Raw genomic sequence first — 24,647 nt, 5'->3', positions numbered from 1 at the left:
TGCTGTTAGTCTGATGGGCTTCCCTTTGTGGATAACCCGACCTTTCTCTCTGGCTGCCCTTAAGATTTTTTCCTTCATTTCAACTTTGGTGAATCTGGCAATTATGTGTCTTGCAGTAGCTCTTCTCAAGGAGTATCTTTGTGGCATTCTCTGTATTTCCTGGATTTGAATGTTGGCCTGCCCTACTAGGTTGGGGAAGTTCTCCTGGATGCTATCCTGAAGAGTGTTTTCCAACTTGATTCCATTTTCCCCGTCACTTTCAGGCACCCCAATCAGACGTAGATTTGGTCTTTTTACATAATCCCGTACTTCTTGAAGGCTTTGTTCATTTCTTTTTCTTCTTTTTTCTTTTGGTTTATCTTCTCACTTCATTTCATTCATTTGATCCTCTATCGCTGATACTCTTTCTTCCAGTTGATCGAGTCGGTTACTGAAGCTTGTGCATTTGTCACATATTTCTCGTGTCATGGTTTTCATCTCTGTCATTTCGTTTATCACCTTCTCTGCATTAATTACTCTAGCTATCAATTCTTCCACTCTTTTTTCAAGATTTTTAGTTTCTTTGCACTTGGTACATAATTCCTCCTTTAGCTCTGAGAAGTTTGATGGACTGAAGCCTTCTTCTCTCATCTCGTCAAAGTCATTCTCCGTCCAGCTTTGATCCGTTGCTGGTGATGAGCTGCGCTCCTTTGCAGGGGGAGATGCGCTCTTATTTTTTGAATTTCCAACTTCTCTGCCCTGCTTTTTCCCCATCTTTGTGGTTTTATCTGCCTCTGGTCTTTGATGTTGGTAACGTACTGATGGGGTTTTGGTGTAGGTGTCCTTCCTGTTTGTTAGTTTTCCTTCTAACAGTCAGGACCCTCAGCTGTAGGTCTGTTGGAGATTGCTTGAGGTCCACTCCAGATCCTGTTTGCCTGGGTATCAGCAGCAGAGGCTGCAGAAGATAGAATATTGCTGAACAGCGAGTGTACCTGTCTGATTCTTACTTTGGAAGCTTCCTCTCAGGGGTGTACTCCACCCTGTGAGGTGTGGAGTGTCAGATTGCCCCTAGTGGGGGATGTCTCCCAGTTAGGCTACTCAGGGGTCAGGGACACACTTGAGCAGGCAGTCTGTCCCTTCTCAGATCTCAACCTCCGTGTTGGGAGATCCACTGCTCTCTTCAAAGCTGTCAGACAGAGTCGTTTGCATCTGCAGAGGTTTCTGCTGCTTTTTTTTTTTTTTTGTTGTTGTTGTTTAGCTGTGCCCTGTCCCCAGAGGTGGAGTCTACAGAGACAGGCAGGTTTCCTTGAGCTGCTGTGAGCTCCACCCAGTTCTAGCTTCCCAGCGGCTTTGTTTACCTACTTAAGCCTCAGCAATGGCGGGCGCCCCTCCCCCAGCCTCGCTGCTGCCTTGTGGTTAGATCACAGACTGCTGTGCTAGCAATGAGGGAGGCTCCGTGGCCAGGGACCCTCCTGGCCAGGTGTGGGATATAATCTCCTGGTGTGCCCGTTTGCTTAAAGTGCAGTAGTGGGGTGGGTGTTACCCGATTTTCTAGGTGTTGTGTGTCTCAGTTCCCCTGGCTAGGAAAAGGGATTCCCTTCCCCCTTGGGCTTCTCAGGTGAGGCGATGCCTCACCCTGCTTCAGCTCTCGATGGTCAGGCTGCAGTAGCTGACCAGCACCGATTGTCTGGCACTCCCTAGTGAGATGAACCCAGTACCTCAGTTGAAAATGCAGAAATCACCTGTCTTCTGTGTCGCTCGCGCTGGGAGTTGGAGACTGGAGCTCTTCCTATTCGGCCATCTTGCTCCGCCCCCCAGCTCTCCATTTCTTTGGTATCAGTTAAAGGAGCTTTATGGTTTTCCTTTAATGGTGTCATGTTTTCTTGACTTTCTTTCCATGTTCCTTGAAGCTTGTGTTGCTGTCTTTTCAGTTGAAGAAGTATTTATCTCTTCCAGTTTTTATTATCTTTGGGAGAGAAAGACCTCCAAAAAATCAGCCTGTCTGGAGATCTGGACATCTCTCAAAATTGTTCTATACCTGTGCCCACTCTGCTGCTTCATTCTCTTCTGGGCTGGATGTTTTAGGATTGCATGGATTCTCTCTATTCCACAAAGACAGGTCAGGTTCAGAGAGCCCCTTGTTTAATTTCCATAGACAAGTGCCCTGAAGTGTTCAAGGTTGTGTGCATCCTCCCAGTCCAGCAGTGCTGAGCCAGCTGTTGATAGCCGTGTGCTGTCTTTGGAGTAAGGAAGCTTGCCATCTGTGAGGGAACATGAGGCACCAACTCTGTGGTGGGAGGAGCATGGAGTGCTGGGGGTGCTTGCCAGCTAGTGTCGGGGAGGTCTTTAGGTGAGATGTCCTGTGAGGTTTGTGAGTAGGAGCTTTCATGAGCCAGCTGTGGCAGTTTGTGGCCTAGAACTTTCTATACCACCGCCTTGCTGATGTTACTCTCTTGAACTGCCACCAAATTTCTGATTTACAAAAGTGTCTTGCTTTCAACGATTCCATAAGTTTATAGAAATATTAGATATTTAGGTTTAAACCATTTTGAATATTTCAAAAAACATTAAAAAACATGTCCCATTTGGATTGATGGGTGCAGCAAACCACCATGGCACATGTATACCTATGTAATGAACCTGCATTTTCTGCACATGTATCCCATAACTTAAAGTATAATTTTTAAAAAGTCCCATTGATAGGTGGGAATTGAACAATGAGATCACTTGGACACAGGAAGGGGAACATCACACACTGGGGCCTATTGTGGGGAGGGGGGAGGGGAAAGGGATGGCATTAGGAGATATACCTAATGTAAATGATGAGCTAATATGTGCAGCACACCAACATGGCACATGTATACATATATGTAACAAACCTGCACGTTGTGCACGTGTACCCTAGAACTTAAAGTATAATAATTAAAAAAAAAGTCCCATTGAATCTTTATGGCAGCCTTTTAAGGAATGCTTGAATTTTGAAAGCTAGGAGTCATAACATGCTTTAGACTTCTTATACATGCATTTATTTTTGTGAAAATTATGTTTTATGATCAATTGCAGATGTTTCAGTACTTAGAATAGGAGGTCTTTTTTAGTTTTACAGCTAATTTATCTGAATTCTTTTAAAGTCATTTTTTCTGTATTTACAGTATATTAGGATGTGTTTGCCCACTTCTGAATGTATTTACTCAATTTCTTATTTCGCAATGGGCAGAAAACTATAATATGTATATTATTTCCTAATTAATTTCTTACTTTACTTACCTTATAGTATTGTTGTATGCTATAGAATTATAGAATTGGTTATTTGATTCATTTATCTTTAATGAATAGATGTAGTTCTATGTATGTAAAGTAGTACAGAGCCTTGCACTAAGGAAAATCATTAATCACTATTAACTCACTTTTTTCCTGATCTAGGAGTTAAAAGATGGAGAAATAAAAGTATCTGTGGGTTAGGCATTGATCCTTAGGGTGACTTCAGTGGTCTTTCTGCGTGAGTAAAAGGGGAAGGATTCCAGAATCTGACAGCTAACTGTTCCCTAATGTGTGTCTAACCCTGTGCTAGACCCCAAGTGATGGAGGAGAGGGGACAAGTAAACTACATGACCTCTGTCCTAGAGGTGCGTATAGCTTTTGGGAGAAAGATGTATGCCCCAGATTGTAAGGAAGACTGTATGTGTGATAAAATCTCTTGGGGTAGTGTGAGCTGAAGACTATGTGAAAAGTGAAGGAGAGAATTTTGAGAAGGACCCTACAGAAATGGCCATTTTCTGAATAGTCTAAGAGAAGCCCAAGCAGTCATCCAGCCAATGGAAGCCAATGATTAACACTTGTTAAAGAAAGAGGGAGTAAAAGTGGATTGAATGATTTCTGAATTTGAATCTCATAATTTTGTTGTTTTGCAGGGACAGGTTAGGTCTTTCCTGTGCTGTTCTCATGATAGTGAATAAGTCTCACGAGATCTGATGGTTTTAAAAATGGGACTCTCCCTGTACAAGCTCTCTTCTCTTGTCTACCGCAATGTGAGACATGCTTTTCACCTTCTACCATGATTGTGAGGCCTCCCCAGCCATGTGGAACTGTAAGTCGATTAAACTTTCCTTTCTTTCTTTCTTTCTTTCTTTCTTTCTTTCTCGCTTTCTCTCTTTCTTTCTTTCTTCTTCCATTTCTTCTTTCTTTCTTCTTCCTCCCTCTCTCCCTCCCTCCCTCCCCCCTCCTTCCTTTCTTCCTTTCTCTCTCTCTCTCTCTCTTTCTCTCTCTCTATTTCTCTCTCTCTGTCTCTCTCTCGACAGAGTCTCATTCTGTCTCCAGGCTGGAGTGCAGTGGTGAAATCTTGGCTCACTGCAACCTCCGCCTCCCAGGTTCAAGTGATTCTCCTGCCTCAGCCTCCTGAGTAGCTGGGTCTACAGGCGTGTGATTAAATCATTTTCTTTTGTAAATTGCCCTGTCTCAGGTATGTCTTTATCAGCAGCATGAAAACGGACTAATACAATGCGTAATGTGCAACCATCACTACTATCTCAGTCCAGAGCCCCTATTAAGCACTCATTCCTATTTTCTCCTCCCCCGGCCTCCAGCAAACACTAAACTGCTTCTGCCTCTATAAAGCTGCCTGTTTTGGGATGTTTTATACAAATGAAATTCAAAAAAAGGCAAACTTTTTATGCCTGGCTTCTTTCAATTTACATAATGTTTTCAAAGTTCACTCATGTTTAGCCTGTACGATTACTTCATTCCTATTTATGGCTGAGTAATATTTCATTGTATGAAGATGCCACATTTTGTTTATACATGCATGCATTGATGAACATTTAGGTTGTTTCCACCTTTTGGCTATTGTTAGTAGTGCTGGTATGAACATTTGGATGAGTTTTTGTTTCAATACCTATTTTCAATTGTTTTAGGTATACACTAGGGGTAGAGTTGCTAGGTCATCTTGTATCTCTGTTTAACTGATTGAGGAATAAACTATTTTCCACATTGTCCATACCATTTTACATTTCCCACTAACAGTGTATGAGTGTTTCAATTTCTTTGAACTATTTGTTTATCATTTTGTTGATAGCCATGATAAAGGGTATGAAGTGATATTTTACTATCATTTTGTCTTGCACTTCCCTAATGACAAATGACACTGAGCATCTTCTATGTGCTTGTTGGCCATTTACATATTTTCTTTGGAGGAATGACTATTCATGTTCTTTGCCTATTAAAACTTTTTTTCCCTTTGTCTTTTGTTGTTGAGTTACAAGAGCTCTTTGTATATTCTGGATAAGATATCCTTATCAGACATATGGTTTACAAATATTTTCTTCCATTTTTTGAATTGTGTTTTCACTCTTACAATATTGTCCTTTGATGTAAAAAAGATTTTAATTTTGTTAATGTTCACTTTATTTTTTCTTTTGTGGCTTGTGTTTTTGGTGTCATATCTGTGAAACTATGGACAAATTCAAGGTGATAAAGATTTATTCATTTTTTTCTAAAAGTTTTATAGTTTTAGCTCCTATATTTAGGTTTTTAGTTTATTTTGAGTTTTGTATGTCCTATGAAGTAAGGGCTCAACTTTATTCCTTTCTATGTGCCTATACAATCGCCCCAGCATCATTTGTTGAACAGACTATTCTTTCTCCATTGAATGGTCTTAGCACCCTGGTTAAAAATCAATTAACCACACATATGTGGGTTTATTTCTGAACTCTCAATTCCATTCAGTTGCTCTAGTTATTTATCCTTATGCTAGTAGCATACAGTTTTTTTTATGACTGCAGTTTTGTTGTGTATTTGGAAGCCAGGAAGTATAAATCCTCCAAATTTGTTCTTATTTTTCAAGATTGTTTTGACTAGGGAGGAAGAGTCTGGGGATGGAGATGTATGGGGAATAATGGCTGTAATAAGCTCTTGCACATAACAAAGTTCTAGAGGGCCATGCACATGCTCAGGAATAAACATGTGCTTAGAACGATTGGAAGAGATCCTGTGCTTTTAGCTCTGGCTAATCTCTAGGACCCATGTAAGCAGTAAGTGAAGGGATAAGTCAGAGCTGTAAATTACCTAGCTAAGCATCGAAGGAGTGCCCTAACACAGAGACAATCTGCTAAGACAGGGGAACAATTTTTCTCTTTTTCTTATTTTATCTTGTCTTATTCTTTAATTTTCTTTTCTTTTCTTTTTGGATCCAGGAGGCTAGGAGAATCATGGTTAAATCACTAGCTGACCATTAAGCTAACATAATCTTTAGGGAACAAACACACAAAAGAATGCAGTCTTTATAAAAGTAGTTTAGAAAAGTCACTAATCCAACATCAGTGATCATTAGAGAAATGCAAATCAAAACCACAATGAGATACCATCTCATGCCAGTCTGAATGGTGATTATTAAAAAATCTAGAAAAAAACAGATGCTGGTGAGGCTGTGGAGAAATAGGAACACTTTACATTGTTGGTGGGAATGTAAATTAGTTCAACCATTGTGGAAGACAGTGTGACAATTCCTCAAAGACCTAGAACCAGAAATATCATTTGGACCAGCAATCCCGTCACTGGGTGTATAACCAAAGGAATATAAATTATTCTATTATAAAGATACACACATGTGTATGTTCATTGCAGAACTATTCACAATAGCAAAGACATGGAATCAACCCAAATGCTCATCAATGATAGACTCAATAATGAAAACGTGGTACATATACACCATGAAATACTATGCAGCCATAAAAAGGAACGAGATCATGTCCTTTGCAGGGACATGGGTGGAGCTGGAAGCCAGTCTTCAGCAAACTAACACAGGAACAGAAACCCAAATACCGCATATTCTCACTTATGAGTGGGAGCTGAACAAAGAGAACACATGGACACGGGGAAGGAACAACACACACTGGGGTCTCTTGGGGCAGGGGCAGGGAAAGGGAGAGCATCAAGATAAATAGCTAACGCATGTGAGGCTTAATACCTAGGTGATGAGTTGATTGATAGGTGCAACAAACCACCATGGCACACGTTTACCTATGTAACAAACCTACACATGTTTCCAGAACTTATGTGCACATCCTGCACATGTATCCTGGAACTTAAAATAAGATAAAATTAAAAGAGAAAAGTCACTAATCAAAGAAACAACTACTATCCACAATGAACAGCGACAGTAAATCCTGGAAATGGAGGAGAATTTGATTTCTAGAGTTGGTACATTATAATATGAAAAATATTCAGTTTTAAACAAAAATTATGAGGTGTTAAAAAAAAAAAGTTCTCAAATAAGAAACTATGGCCCACTCACAGGAAAAAAATAAACAGGAATTGTCCTAAAAGAAGCCCAGATATTGGACTTACTAGTGAAATATTTAAAATCAACTTTAAAAGATAAGGGCAAAGAACTAAGGAAACTATGGACAAAGAACCAGAGGAAACTAGGAGAACAATGTATTACCAAACACAATATCAATAAAGGGATGGGAATTAGAAAAAGACACCAAATAGAAATTTTATATTATAGGTAAATGGCACATTTTTTGTTCTTGACTTACTAGTCTAATGCAACTTCTAACATCTACCCCTTTAAAAAGAATTGTAAAACCACAAAATACTCTATTAAACCCTCTCCTATAATTTGTTTTATTATTTTCATACATTTTAAATTTTACTTATACTTAAGACTGCATGATACATAACTATAACTGGGGAGTCAGCATTCATTTTATTGCTATCTTTAATATTTTTGTTTTTCTTCATTTTTTTTAGATCTCCTTGTTTCTGCTGGGACCTTTCCTCCTTTGTCTGAGGAAATTTCTTTAATATTTGTTTTAGGATAGGTGTGTTGAGTAAATGTCTTCATTCATCTTTGTTTGGAAGGATATTTTCAGTACTTTTAGTGTCCACAATTTGTAGTTATAGTTTTTATTCTCTTAAAATATTATTCCCTTGTCTTTTGGATTCGTGTTGAAATGTGTCAGCAGTCAGGAATGAATGTTTGAAAGCAATTTGTTTTTCTGTTAACTACTTTAATTATTTTTCTTTGTCTTTGGTTTTTAGTGGTTGAATTGTGGTGTGCTAAAGTCTAGTTTTCTGTATATTTATTGTGATGGGTTCAAAAGTTTTTTATGGGGATTTGTTAGTTCTTATGGGGCTAATAAGACATACCTAGACTGGGTAATTTATAAAGAAAAAGAGGTTTAAGGAACTCACAGTTCCACATGGCTGGGGAGGCTTCACAATCGTGGTGGCAGGCAAAGGAGAAGCAAAGGCATGTCTTACATGGCAGCAGACAAGACAGCATGTGCAGGGGAATGCCATTTATAAAACCATCAGATCCTGTGAGACTTTTTAAAATTATTATTATTATTTTTTGAGATGAAGTCTTGCTCTGTCGCCCAGGCTGGAGGGCAGTGGCATGATCTCGGCTCACTGCAAACTTCACCTCCCAGATTCAAGTGATTCTCCTGCCTTAGCCTCCTGAGTAGCTGGGACTACAAGTGCACACCACCACACCTGGCTAAATTTTTTTTGTATTTTTAGTAGAGACAGGGTTTCATCGTGTTAGCCAGGATGGTCTCGATCTCCTGACCTCATGATCCACCTGCCTCGGCCTCCCAAAGTGCGGGGATTACAGGCGTGAGCCATCACGCCTGGCTCGTGAGACTTATTCACTATCACGAGAACAGCATTGGAAAGACCCCCACCCTACTCCGACCCGACTCAATTACCTCCCACTGGGTCCCACCCATGACATATAGGAATTATGGGAGCTAAAATTCAAAATGAGATTTGGGTGGGGACACAGACAAACCATATCATGGGGGGTGTTGCTTTTGTCAGTTTTTGGAAAACTGTCAGCCATTGTCTCATGAACTTTTTTTCCTTTCCTGTTTCTGAACTTCAATTACATATATTTTCTATCTTTTGAATATGTTCCAACATCTTGTATGCTCTTTTTCACATTTTTCATTGTTATTTCTCACCAGGCTTTAATTTATCTGTCTCTTTTCATCCTCCCTACCCTTTGCACTATTCTACTCTCTACCTCCATGAGGTCACATTTTCAAACTTCTCCATATGAGTGAGAACGTGCAATATTTGTCTTTCTGTGCTTGGATTATTTCACTTAACACAGTTTCCTCCAGGCTCATTCATGTTGCTGCAAATGACAGAATTTCATTCCTTTTTATGGCTGAATGATGTTCCTTTGTGTGTGTATACCACATTTTCTTTATCCATTCGTATGCTGATGGACACCTAGATTGATGCCATATTTTGGCTACTGTGAATGATGCTGCAATAAACATGGGAGGACAGACATGTTTTTGTCATCCTGATTTATTTTGGATATATACTAACAATAAGATTGCTAGATCATATGATATTTCTGTTCTTAGTTTTTTGGGGAATTTACATGTTTCTGCAACAAGGTTTATTACTAGACATTCCATAGAATTGCAATAATGCCAGTAAGACGCTCTTGAAAGGACACTTGCCAAGTAATGGCATCTTCACCAACGAACCAGTGATGATTCTGGCTTTGATGCTCTGAAACCCATGAACTGTGTTTCTAAGCAGCTTAGATGAATCTTTCTCTTTTTAACCAAATACAAGCTTCCCTTTACGCTTCCCTCATTGGATGTACCAGTTCATGCACCCCTGGTTGTAATCCTCATTTCTCATTTCTGAATGAACTCAATGTAGTTGGACATTTCTCTAATGTCACAGAAATCTCAGTACTCTTTAAAAAAATTTCAGTAAGTTTTTGGGGGAATGAGTGGTGTTTTCTTACATGAATATTTTCTTTAATGGTGATTTCTGAGATTTTGGTGCACCTATTACCTGAGCAGTGTACATTGTACTCAGTGTGTAGTCTTTACTCCCTTCCACCCTTTCCCTTGAGTCTCCCCATTGAATTAGATTGGTGCAAAAATAATTGCGGGTTTTGCCATTAAAAGGGGATTTTGATGGCAAATAATGGTAAAACCCATACTTATTTTTGCACCAACCTAATATTATTCTTATGCTTTTGCATCCTTATAGTTTAGCTCCCACTTATGAGTGACAACATACGATGTTTGGTTTTCCATTCCTAAGTTGCTTCAGTTAGAATAATGATCCCCAATTCCATCCAGGTTGCTGCAAACGCCATTATTCCATTCCTTTTTGTGGCTGAGTAATATATATATATGTAATATACACACATATACACACTATATATATACTACTCATATATGTGTGTGTGTATATATATATACACACACACACCATGGAATACTACTCACATACTACTATATATACATATATACATATATATGCATATATTATATGTGTTTAAGTCCTTGATGTATATATGTGTTTATGTCCTTGATCCATCTTGAGTTGATTTTTGTATAAGGTGAGAGATGAGGATCTAGTTTCATTTTTCTACAAGTGGCTTGCCAATGATCCCAGCATGATTTGTTGAATAGGGTGTCCTTTCCCCACTTTATGTTTTTGTTTCCTTTGTGAAAGATCAGTTGACTGTAAGTATTTGGCTTTATTTCTGGGTTCTCTATTGTTTCCTTGGTCTATATGCCTGTTTTTACACCAGTACCATACTGTTTTGGTGACTGTGGCCTTATAGTACAGTTTGAAGTCAGGTAATGTAATGCCTCCAGATTTGTTCTTTTTACTTAGCTTTGCTTTGGCTCTGTGTGCTCTTTTTTTGGTTCCATATGAATTTTAGGATTGTTTTATCTAGTTCTGTAAAGAATGATGGTGGTATTTTAATGGAAATTGCATTGAATGTGTAGATTACTTTGGGCAGTATGGTCATTTTCACAATGTTGATTCTCATGCGCATGGGATGTGTTTCCATTTGTTTGTGTCATCTATGATTTCTTTCAGAAGGGTTTTGTAGTTTTCCTTGTAGAGGTCTTTCATGTCCTTACTTACATATATTCCTAAGTATTTTATTAATTTATTCATTTTGCAGTTATTATAAAAGGGATTGAGTTCTTGATTTGATTCTCAGCTGGTCTCTCTTGGTGTATAACAGGGCTACTGATTTATGTACATTAATTTTCCATCCTGAAACTTTGCTGAATTTATTTACCAGTTCTAGGAACTTTTTTGATGGGTCTTTAGGGTTTTCTAGGTATACAATCATATCATCAGCAAACAGTGATAGTTTGACTTCCTCTTTACTTATTCGGATGCCCTTTATTTCTTTCTCTTGTCTGATTGCTCTGGCTAGGACTTCCAGTAATATGTTGAATAGAAGTGGTGAAAGTGGGCATCCTTGTTTTGTTCCAGTTCTCAGGGGGAATGCTTTCAGCTTTGCCCTGTTCAGTGTAATGTTGGCTGTAGGTTTGTCTTAGATGGCTTTTATTACCTTAAGGTATGTCACTTGTGTTTCAATTCTGCTGAGGGTTTTAATCATAAAGGATACTAGATTTTGTCAACTGCATTTTGTGCATCTGTTGAGATAATCATGTGATTTTTGTTTTTGATTCTGTTTATTGGTGTATCACATTTATTGATTTATGTATGTTAAACCATACCTGCATCCCTGGTATAAAACCCACTTGATCATGGGGGATTTTCTTTTTGATGTGCTGTTTGATTCAGTTAGCTAGTATTTTGTTGAGTATTTTTGCAGCTATATAGGGATATTGGTCTGTAGTATTTTTTTGTTGTTGTTGTTATGTTCTTTCCTGGTTTTGGCATTAGGCTTCACAGAATGATTTAGGGAGGATCCCCATTTTTCTATCTTTTGGAATAGTGTCAGTAAGAATTGGTACCAATTCTTCTTTGAATGTCTGATAGAATTCAGCTGTGAATTCGTCTGTTCCTGGACTTTCATTGTTAGTAATTTTTTAATTATCATTTTAATCTTGCTGCTTGTTATTGGTCTGTTCAGAGTCTCTATTTTTTCCTGATTTAATATAGGAGGGTTATATATTTCCAAAAATTTATTCAGCTTCTCTAGGTTTTCTAGTTTATGGTTGTAAAGGTGTTAATAGTAGCCTTGAATAATCTTTTGTATTTCTGTGGTATCAGTTGTAATATCTCCCATTTCATTTCTAATTGAGCTTATTTGGATCTTCTCTCTTGTTTTCTTGGTTAATTTTGCTAATTGTCTTTCAATTCTATTTACCTTTTCAAATAACCAGCTTTTTGTTTCATTTATCTTTTGTATATTTTTGCTTCGATTTCATTTGGTTCTGCTCTGATCTTGGTTATTTCTTTTCTTCCGCTGGGTTTGGGTTTGGGTTGTTATTTTTCTCCAGTTACATGAGGTGTGACCTTAGATTGTCTATTTGTGCTCTTTCAGACTTTTCAATGTAGGCATTTAATGCTATAAACGCTCCTTTTATCACTGCTTTTGCTGTTTCCCTGAGGGTTTGATAGATTTTTTTGCTATTATCATTTAGTTCAAATAATTTTTAAATTTCTATCTTGATTTCATTGTTGGCCCAGTGATCATCCAAGAGTGGGTTATTTAATTACCATGTATTTGCATGGTTTTGAGGATTTCTTTTGGAGTTGATTTTCAATTTTATTCCACCGTGGTCTGAGAGAATACTTGTTATAATTTCGATTTTCTTAAATCTACTGAGACTTGTTTTGTGGTCTATCATTTGGTCTTTCTTGGAGAATGTACCACATGCTGAAGAACAGAACATATATTCTGCAGTTGTTGGGTAGAATGTTCTGTAAACGTGTGTTAAGTCCATTTGTTCTAGGGTATAGTTTAAGTCCATTGTTCCTTTGTTAACTTTCTGTCTTGATGACCTGTCTAGTGCTGCCAGTATAGTGTTAAAGTCCCCCACTATTACTGTGCTGCCATCTATCTAATTCCTTAGGTCTAGTAGTAATTGCTTTATACATTTGGGAGCTCTAGTGTTAGGTGCGTGTATGTTTAGAATTCTCATATTTTCCTTTTATCATTATATAATGTCCTTCTTTGTCTTTTTAAACTGCTGTTGCTTTAAAGTTTGTTTTATCTGATATAAGAATAGCTGATATTCCCTGCTTTTGGTGTCCATTCGCATGGAATAGCTTTTTCCACCCCTTTACCTTAAGTGTATGTGAGTCCTTATGTGGCAGATGAATCTCTTGAAGACAGCACATACTTGGCTGGTGAATTCCTATCCATTCTGCCATTCTGTATCTTTTAAATGGAGCATTTAGACTATTTAGAGTCAACATTAGTCTTGAGAGGTGAGGTGTTATTCTATTCATCATTCTATTTGTTGCCTGAAATCCTCGTTTTGTTTTTTTTTTTAAATTGTGTTGTTGTTTAGTAGGTCCTATGAGATTTATGCTTTAAGGAGATTCTATTTTGGTGTATTTTTAGAATTTGTTTCAAGATTTAGAGCTACTTTTAGTAGTTCTTGTAGTGCTGGCTTGGTAGTGGTGAATTCTCTCAGCATTTCTTTGTTTGAAAAAGACTGTATTTTTCCTTCATTTGTGAATCTTAGTTTCACTGGATACAAAATTCTTGACTGATAATTATTTTGTTTATGGGGGCTAAAAATAGGACCCCAAACTCTTGTAGCTTGTAGAGTATCTCTGAGAAATCAGCTCTTTTAGTCTGATAGGTTTTCCTTTATAGATTACATGATGCTTTTGCCTCACAGCTCTTAAGAATATTTCCATCAATACTGATATTGCTGGAACGTATCTCAAAATAATAAGAGCTATTTATGACAAACCCACAGCCAATATCATACTGAATGGGCAAAAACTGGAAGCATTCCCTTTGAAAATTGGCATGAGACAGGGATGCCCTCTCTCACCACTCCTATTCACATAGTGTTGGAAGTTCTGGCTAGGGCAATCAGGCAAGAGAAAGAAATAAAGCATATTCAGTTAGGAAAAGAAGAAGTCAAATTGTCCCTGTTTGCAGATGACATGATTGTATATTTAGAAAACCTCATCATCTCAGCCCAAAATCTCCTTAAGCTGATAAGCAATTTCAGCAAAGTCTCAGGATACAAAATCAATGTGCAAAAGTCACAAGCATTCTTATACACCAGTGACAGACAAACAGCCAAATCATGAATGAACTCCCATTCACAATACTTCAAAGAGAATAAAATACATAGGAATCCAACTTACAAGGGATGTAAAGGACCTCTTCAAGGAGAAGTACAAACCACTGCTCAGTGAAATAAAAGAGGACACAAACAAATGGAAGAACATACCATGCTCATGGATAGGAAGAATCAATATCATGAAAATGGCCATACTGCCCAAGGTAATTTATAGATTCAATGCCATCCCCATCAAGCTACCAATGAGTTCCTTCACAGAATTGGAAAAAACTGCTTTAAAGTTCATATGGAACCAAAAAAGGGCCAAATTGCCAAGACAATCCTAAGTCAAAAGATCAAAGCTGGAGGCATCACGCTACCTGACTTCAAACTATACTACAAGTCTACATTAACCAAAACAGCATAGTACTGGTACCAAAACAGAGATATAGACCAATGGAACAGAGCCCTCAGAAATAATACGACACATCTACAGCCATCTGATCTTTGACAAACATGACAAAAACAAGAAATGGGGAAAGGATTCCCTATTTAATAAATGGTGCTGGGAAAATTGGCTAGCCATAAGTTGAAAGCTGAAACTGGATCCTTTCCTTACTCCTTATACAAAAATTAATTCAAAATGGATTAGAGACTTAAATGTTAGACCTAATACCATAAAAACCATAGAAGAAAACCTAGGTAATACCATTCAGGACATAGGCATGGGCAAGGACTTCATGTCTAAAACACCAAAAGCAATGGCAACAAAAGCCAAAATTGACAAATGGGATCTAATTAAACTAAAGAGCTTCTGCACAGCAAAAGAAACTACCATCAGAGTGAACGCGCAACCTACAGAATGGGAGAAAATTTTTGCAATCTACTCATCAGACGAAGGGCTAATATCCAGAACCTACAAAAAACTCAAACAAATTTACAAGAAAAAAGTAAACAACCCCATCAAAAAGTGGGCCAAGGATATGAATAGACAGTTCTCAAAAGAGGACATTCATACAGCCAACAGACACATGAAAAAATGCTCATCATCACTGGCCATCAGAGAAATGCAAATCAAAACCACAGTGAGATACCATCTCACACCAGTTAGAATGGCGATCATTAAAAAGTCAGGAAACATGTACCCTACAACTTACAGTATAATAATAATAAATAAATTTAAAAAATAAATAAAAAAATTTAAAAAAAAAATTAAAAAATTAAAAAAAAAGTCAGGAAACAACAGGTGCTGGAGAGGATGTGGAGAAATAGGAACACTTTTACACTGTTGGTGGGATTGTAAACTAGTTCAACCATTATGGAAAACAGTATGGCGATTCCTCAAGGATCTAGAACTAGATGTACCATATGACCCAGCCATCCCATTACTGGGTATATACCCAAAGGATTATAAATCATGCTGCTATAAAGACACATGCATACGTATGTTCATTGCGGCACTATTCACAATAGCGAAGACTTGGAATCAACCCAAATGTCCATCAGTGACAGACTGGATTAAGAAAATGTGGCACATATGCACCATGGAATACTATGCAGCCATAAAAAGGATGAGTTTGTGTCGTTTGTAGGGACATGGATGCAGCTGGAAACCATCATTCTTAGCAAACTATCACAAGAACAGAAAACCAAACACCGCATGTTCTCACTCATAGATGGGAACTGAACAATGAGATCACTTGGACTCGGGAAGGGGAACATCACACACCGGGGCCTATAATGGGGAGGGGGTAGGGGGGAGGGATTGCATTGGGAGTTATACCTGATGTAAATGACGAGTTGATGTGTGCTGACGAGTTGATGGGTGTAGCACACCAACATGGCACAAGTATACATATGTAACAAACCTGCACGTTATGCACATGTACCCTAGAGCTTAAAGTATAATAATAATAATAATTAATAACTAAATAAATAAATAAATAAATGGAGAGCTACGAATTGCTTGATAATTCTTAAAGAAGCTCTGTGAGCTACAGCAGAACATAGATAATTTTTTAATTGGACAAACAGCAAATTAATAAAAATCCGAAATTCAATAAAGATATGAAAATCAAATACAAAGAAAAATTCTGGAGCAAAAGAATACAATAACTAAACTGAAAAATTTAATAGAGAGTTTCCACAACAAACTCTATTGAGCAAAAAACACAATCATTTAAAATCAGCCAGTAATAAAAACAGAAAGAAAAGAGAGTGAAAAAAGTCTATGGGGCTTATGGGACACCATCAGGTGAAACAATTTGTGCATTATGGGAGTCTCAGAAGAAGCAGAGAAAGAGAAAGGATTAGAAAGCTTATTTAGAGAAATAATGACAGATTGCATGAAGTGACATCAGCAAGATGGCTGACTAGAGTTTGTTCCCTGGTGCTCATCACCTTCACAGATAGGAACCAAAACAATGAATAAACAATTATATTTCAATTGGAGTGACTGAGAAACTATGCTGGAGAGCACCAGGGCAGTGGCAAAAATTCCTGTGGAGCACAGAAGCCCGGGATAGCACAACAGAGAGAGGGAAGCAAGGCACTCTGCCTCTGACACAATATCTCCCCAGCCACTATCAACTATGAACTGATTTAGGGGAGAACTACTTACAGGAAGAAGGTAAGCTAGAGACCCTCAGTGCTCTCATAGCCACCACAGATGTCAATAGTTCTTGCTACACCAGAGTCCCCGAAATTCTCACAGGTCCCAAAGCCATTTTGGAGACTTGCCAGTAGTTTGGCAGTTACATTGTCTCAGTGTAGGGGCCCACATTGAGCACTTCCACCCCTGTGATCTAAGGTATTATGACTTGGTGTCTTCGGGAGGCTGAGGCAAGAGAATTGCTTGAGCCCAGGACACAGAGGTTGCAGTGAGCAGAGATCACGCCACTGCACTCCAGCCTGGGCAACAGGGTGAGACTCAGCCTCAAAAAATAAAAATAAAAATAAAATAGATCAGTGAAATGAATGGAGAACTCAGAATTAGTTTCACTTTTATATAGTCATTTAATGGAGAAAGGAGGGTCCTTTCAATGCATAAATGAAAAAAGAAATAAATCTCAACCCCATACTACACACCATACACAAAAATTAATTGAAATTAGTTCATAAACTTAAATCTCAGCATTTACACTATAAAATTTCTTGAAGAAAACAGAAAAATGTATTTTCAACCTTCAGGTGAAAATTTTCTTGGTCAGGAAACAAAAAAAAAAACCATAAAAGAAATATTATTAGATTACATTTCTTCAAAATTTAAACCTATTGCTCATCAAAAGACACCATTAAGTAAATGGTAAGGAAATAATATTCACAATAAATATAGCTGACAAAAACATATACACAATATATAAAAAACTCTTAAAAGTCAATAAGCAAAGACATACACTTTTAAAAGTGGCAAAAAACTTGAACACACATTTTACAAAAGAAGAGTTTGAAATGGCCAATTTGAATATCACACATGTGAAATAGCACTCAACATCATCGCTTATCGGGAAAATGAAATTAAAGTCACAATATGATACCATTGCATATTTGATAGAATGGCTACAATTAAAAAGACAATATGAAATGTTGGAGCACTGAAACTCTCATATATGGATGGTGGGAATGCAAAAATTATACCATTATCTTGGAAAACAGCTCAGCAATTTCTAATAATTTCAAATGTATAATTATCCTGTATCAACCAAAAAAGGTGCAACAATATTCATAGCAGCGTCATTCATAATAGGCCAAAGTGAAAACAACCCAAACGTCCATTAATGAGAAGATGAATTTAAAAATCATCAGTAAAAAAAACTGTACCTCTATGACATAAGTCATTTTACTCTACATAAATCAAACTTCAATTTTAAATGGAGTTGAATGACCTGGAGATGATGAGCAAGGGCTTTTGGGACTATTTGGCACTTGTGAACAATGCAGATTAATACCAGCCACATGTATTTCTCATCTGAATATAAGAAATAACTTTGGAAATTTTCGGATGAGAGTACAAATGTGGGAATGAGAAGGTCAAAGATGATGCTATTATCTCATAAAAATTATCTTTGTGGTACAAAATTTCACTTTTCTTATGAATCAAATTATCTTTAGTCCAGATAATGCTTGTCCAGACAGAAGCAGACTTTGCTGCTCAGAATTCTTCAGATTCCTGTAAATTCGATGTGCATGGGAGCTGCCCTCTGGCGGTAATCGACAGGAGCCAGAGCTGCAGCAGTGCACTGTGGTCCTCCACAGCCACTCGGGTCCCTGACAGTGGAGCTGCTCAGCCCCACGGGCTCCTTAGGACTGCACGTGTCATCCTATGTTTTCAATGGAGATACTGGTTTGGCAACAGCTGCACAAGACTTTTGCATTGCCACTTCTGACACTCTGTTGAGTCAAGGGTTTCAATTAACACCTGGGACAACCCCAAATGTTACAAATTAACAGACAAAACAGTCATTGGATGCAGTGGTTTTCATGGAGACTGTCTTCCCTGACAAAGATTATTGCAGCAAAACTAAAGATGTATAAACATCCTAATAATAAGGCCATGACTACTGGGGCAATTGGAATGTTATTTACAATCCTGTATCCAGGCACTACTGTCCATACGATGGTTACAACATCGTCTGTCACCTGTGAACTTAAAGAATGGAAGGGAGCTATGTACAGCTTTGACCTGGTGGGTCCTACCAGAGAGACTCCTTCAAGGCTGGAGGTTCAGCAGATGCCACACTACAGCTCCTGCTTGACAATCAGATTTTTGTTGGTTTTAAGAACATGTAGAAGGTGAAGCATGTCCTGCTCTCCTTGGTCAGAGGCCACAGCTAGTGAAAGACGTCTTCATTTCTGCAGCCAAGAGGGACATGTACACTGAGCATGCACCCAGGATCTGCACTGTGACCCAAGAGGGCCCCAGGGAGGACACTGTTCCCCTGAGGAAGGACGCATTTCTGTACTATTATCATTAGTAAGTTCGAAACTGGTTAGTTTTGTACTTGGAACTGTCAGGCAAATTTGTTTTATTTTTTTAAAAAAAAACCCCTAAAGTTAAAAATAAACAAATAAATAACTTGACTGTGCATATTCCTAAAGAAATAATGGGCTGGATAGTGACTTCATCTCATGAGGGCTGACCATAGTGATGCGTCCCTCCCCTGTGAGACATTCCCATCTTTCTTTTTTTTTCTTTTTTTAATTAAATATTTATTTGAATAACAAGTTTAAGTTCGAGTTGCAATGTTGGCAATGCAGGTTTTTAACACAGATCACAAAAAGCGTGCACAAAAAAGTACTGGCGCAAACGACAAAATAATGCTAAGAATTAGGCTAAACAGCTGCTGATTTTAAGAAAACAAAAGGCCTGAAATCACTATACAAAATATAAAATGTATTAAACACTACCATCCACAGAACAGTCTTTATTATTTATTATATTTAAAAATTATTTGCGTAATTATATATTGAATTGTAAATGAGTATTATACATGAACCTCCATTCGGAAGGCAATTCCTTGTAGCACTATAGAACATCTAATTACATTGCAAAAAGTATCCTTTTTTGCTATCGTTCAACACGGCAAGTGCTTCACTGCTTGGAAAACCCTTTGAAGACAAAAAAGAAATCTTATTTCTTTTTTTGTAGCCTTCCTGATATTTACAGTAATATCAATAACTGTTTTATCGACATTCCCATCTTTCTTTGCCTTTCTAGCCCTATGCCTTCTACCTGGTAATGGACACAGGAAGCAGTTCTGGGAAGCCTAATTCTGCTACATGCCTGTAGAGGGCAGGTTAGCTGAACCAGAGATGTCTACCCAGAGAAGCCCAGTCTGCATCAAGATAGGTAACAAATGGAAAGAGATCATAAAATGGGAAATAATACCTGGAAAGGAAGGTGTCTTTTTTTTTTTTTTTTTTTACCTGGAGTCTCACCCTGTCACCCAGGCTGGAGTGCAGTGGCATGACCTCAGCTCTCGTCAACCTCAGCCTAGAAGATTCAAGCAATTCTCATACCTCAGCTTCCTGAGTAACTGGGACTACAGTCATGCGCCACTGAACCCGGCTAATTTTTTTTGTTTTTAGTAGAGACAGGGTTTCACTATATTGCCAGGCTGGTCTCGAACTGCTGGTGTCAAAGGATCCACCCACCTCAGCCTCCCAAAGTGCTGGGATTACAGGCGTGAGCCACTGCACCCGGCCACTGGGAGTTGTCATTTTTATCTCAGCAGGAGGAGGATAATATTCTTAGCTGTTTCTCTCTTATGTGGTGCTGATCATAGCCAATACAAGAAAATACCCCAAGATTTATTTCCCTTTGATAAGGAGGACTGGACCGAAGCCACATGGCAACAATTATCTGAGACATTATATACGAGATTTGGAGAGAAGACATCAGAGTTCTTTGATGACCTGCCTAAGCAACAGTTTACTGTTTTAGTCACATTTTGTTCTTATGCGTATCATGCTGATTCTCTGTAACACTAAGAGGATTCCTGCCTTTGAACCTCACTGGACATACTGTGACTGTCAGCTAACAGCTCTTCAGCATGTTGTTGTAAACCAGGATGATACCCCATTGTTAAAGCAAATACCTGGGTATGTGGGAGACATCATTGCTGTTGTCTGCCTAGTATATTGGAGTCTAGTTTGCCCTTTTAACTACAGCATGTGGTAATGTGTTTGGAAAACAATACAGGCAGGCATTCAAAAAATCACAATGATGTCTGAGAGGGGACTATTGACATGACATGGTTTTCACATACCAATGATGATCTCACCCTGGAACTTCCAATAGGATGATTATGGGAAGCCGTTGGGATACTTGAACTGAATGGCCCCTGGGAACTGAGTATGATAACCCTACAATCTCTTAAGGGGCACAGTACTTTTTAAATGCATGTAGTTTACTTGAATTAGTCTTGTATCACAAGTACTCATGGCTGCAACACTTGTCATCACAGACCCAGCATTGGTCCAGAGTACTAAGAGGGTCCAGAGTACTAGGAGGTTGGGAACTTGGTTAAGCATGGCAAGTAGAAATGACTTTTCCGGAGACTCATGCTTGTGGTCTAAATGGTCACTAGGGGGAGTCCTCTTCCAGGAAACTCACTGAACTTGCATTTGGCCCAGAAATACGATGAAGGAATGTGGTAGGCGATTCTCACATGGCTGTAAAGGAATACCTGAGACTGGGTAATTTACAAAGAAAAGAGGTTTAATTGGCTCATGGTTCTGGAGACTGCACAAGCATGGCTCAGCTTCCAGGAAGGCCTCAGGGAGTTTTACTCATAATGGAAGGCAAAGCTGGAGCAGGCAGGTCACATGAAAAGAGCAGGAGCAAGGCAGGGATACGGGCAGGTGCCACACCCCATATTTTTTTTTTTTTTTTTTTTTTGAGATGAAGCTTTGCTCTTGTTCCCCAGTCTGGAGTGCAATGGCACCATCTCAGCTCACTGCAACCCCTGCCTCCTGGGTTCAAGCAATTCTCCTGCCTCAGCCTCCTGAGTGCCTGGGATTACAGGCATGTGCCACCACACCCAGCTGATTTTGTATTTTTAGTAGAGATGGGGTTTCACTATTTTGGTCAGGCTGGTCTTGAACTCCTCTGGAGTCTCACTCTGTCACCCAGGCTGGAGTGCAGTGGCATGATCTCAACTCGCGGCAATCTCAGCCTAGAAGATTCAAGCAATTCTCATACCTCAGCTTCCTGAGTAGTTGGGACTACAGTCACGCGCCACCGCACCTGGTTAATTTTTTGTATTTTTAGTAGAGACAGGGTTTCACTATATTGTCAGGCTGGTCTCAAACTGCTGTACCCAGCCACCACACACTTTTTAAACAACCAAATTCAGGAGAACACACCCCCATAACCCAGATACCTCCCACCAGGCCCCACCTCCAATCCCCATGGGATTTCATTTCAGCATGAGATTTGAGCAGGACAAATATCCAAATCATATCATAGTATTTGAATGGACTATACATTTTACCCAACTGACTCAGCATCTTGCTTGTCAATAACTCTGGGCAAGAATCCATACACTCACTAAGGAAGGAAAAATTGCCATGTCAACAGCAACAGCACCTGATATATTTAAACAGCAGTTGTGCTGCAGGCTCAAGCAAGAGGAGATATGTTTATGGGAACACTATGGCCAACCTAACCTATGGTATATGGTAAGATGACTGGTAAGCATGCTATTTACTGCGACTCCCTCAGAGCAACAGTGTCAAAAAGTTGAAAGCAGTTTTGACTCTGTGATACAATTGGTATTACCTTGGATGACCCAAAGTTGATCCTTAACTGGCTCAAACTCTACCAATTGTGGACAGATGGGCAGTGCTCCACAACAATACCTGGAACCTGAGTTACTATAAAACGTATTCCTTGGGCTGGGTGCGGTGACTCACACCTATAATCCCAGCACTTTGGGAAGCCAAGGTGGGCGGATCACAAGGTCAGGAGATGGAGACTATCCTGGCTAACACGGTGAAACCCCATCTCTACTAAAAATACAAAAAATTAGCTGGGCGTGGTGGTGGGCTCCTGTAGTCCCAGCTACTCAGGAGGCAGAGGCAGGAGAATGGCGTGAACCCAGGAGGCGGAGCTTGCAGTGAGCTGACACTGTGCTACTGCACTCCAGCCTGGGCGACAGAGCAAGACTCCATCTCAAAGAAAACAAAAAAATTATTCCTTCGTGGATGAAGTGTAATTATGCCCCCAGACCAGAGGGAACCTAGACTTTACTGAGCAATGGCCTCTAGTAATTACACCAGTTATGGAAAATGTGTATGAGAAAATGGTATTTTTGCTGAGAAGGTTAGGAAATTGATATGATTATATTAATGTCCTGAACATTGTCTAATCTTTCTGCTATAGGTAACAAAGAATTTGTAGACTACATTATAAAAAATAAATGAAAAAGGTTGCCGGAATAAAAAGATATTTTGAGATGTCAAACTAAAACTTCCAGTTGACGCAATACTCATGGAGACTTATTGGCCAAAGAAAGAAGTAAATTTAGCTTTAAAAAAGTGACATATGTAACTCAACACCTCTGTTGAAGTCTGTAAAAATGCAGGTGAGGCCAGGCACAGTGGCTTACGCCTATAATGCCAGCACTTTTGGAGGCCAAGGCTGGAGGATCGCCTGAGGTTGGGAATTGGAGACCAGCCTGACCAACATGGAGAAACCCCATCTCTACTAAAAATACAAAATTAGCTGGGCGTGGTGGCACATGCCTGTAATCCCAGCTACTCGCGAGGCCAAGGCAGGAGAATCGCTTGAATCCAGGTGGTGCGGGTTGCAGTGAGCTGAGATCACGCCATTGCACTCCAGCCTGGATAACAAGAGCGAAACTCCATCTCAAAATAATAATAGTAATAATAATAATAATAATAATGCAGGTGATAGCAGAAAAAAAGGGAAGAGGAAGAATAGTCCAACTAAAAAAGACATAATAGAAATTTTTAAGTAAATATACTCATGGCCCAATGTGATTCTTGGGAAGGAATTCCAACTGCTCATTGAATAATATGGTCCTCATGGTTGCAGAGTTTTAAAATGTCTACTTTTGTGCATAAAATGTTGTAGAAGTTACTACATTAAGGATTACTTTCTAAGCTAGGTGATTTTGTCATTTGTGACAACATGGGTGAATCTAGGGGACATTACATTGAGTGAAATAAGCCAGGCACAGAAAAACAGATACCACACGATCTCACTTATCTGTGAAATCTAAAACAGTCAAATTCATAGAAGTAAAGAGTAGAATGGTGGTTAGCCAAGGATGGGGATGGGGGAATGGACAGGGAAAGGTGGAACACTGCTTAAAGAGTACATAGTTTCCGTTCGACAGGAGGACTGGTTCCGGGGATTTGTTGCACAGTATGATGACTATAGTGAACAATAACATATAGATTTCAAAATGGCTGAAAGAGTAGATTTTAGATATTCTCACCACAAAGAAATGATAAGCATTTGAGTTGATTAATATGATAATTAGCTTGACTTGATCATTACATAATGTATATGTGTGTAGAAACATCACATTATACCCTCACAAATATAGGTGATTATTTGTCAATTAAAATTAAATAAAACTTTTTAAAGATTTTTTTTTTTATATCGTGTCTTGCTCTGTCACCCAGGCTGGAGTGCAGAAGTGCAATCTTGGCTCACTGCAACCTCCACCTTCCAGATTCAAGTGATTCACCTGCCTCAGCTGCCCTAGTAGCTGGGACTACAGGTGTACACCACCAAGCGCTGTCAGTTTTTGTATTTTTAGTAGAGATGGGGTTTTACCATGTTGCCTAGGCTGGTCTCAAACTCCTGGCGCCAAGTGATCTGCCCATCTCAGCCTCCCAAAGTGCAGAGATTACAGGCATGAGCCACCATGCCTGGCAAAGCATTACTTTTTAGATAAGTAGATGAAATGTTAGATATAGTAATTAGCTTGATTTAACCTTTCTACAATGTATACATAGATCAAAACATCACACTGTACCACATAAATATATACAATTATTATTTGTCAATTAATATGTATAATTATCTTTTAAATGCCTAAGGAACATATGGCAAAGAAGTATTGACAAAAGTCAGAGGTAAACTGGGAGGAAAGAATTAACAGGTGGAGTGTAATCTTTTTTCAGCCT

At 38.8% G+C, this 24,647-nt stretch overlaps 1 pseudogene; it reads left to right on the top strand.

The window, feature by feature from the left end:
• Positions 1-19,751, top strand: part of LOC110741515 — a 31,228-nt pseudogene extending 11,477 nt beyond the window's left edge.
• The last annotated feature ends 4,896 nt before the right edge of the window (positions 19,752-24,647 follow it).

The sequence above is a fragment of the Papio anubis genome, chromosome 13 (assembly GCF_008728515.1).
Source record: "Papio anubis isolate 15944 chromosome 13, Panubis1.0, whole genome shotgun sequence".
Lineage (NCBI taxonomy): Eukaryota > Metazoa > Chordata > Mammalia > Primates > Cercopithecidae > Papio > Papio anubis.
The sequence above is the reverse complement of the archived record's forward strand: the minus strand, read 5'-3'. Positions and strand labels throughout refer to the sequence as shown.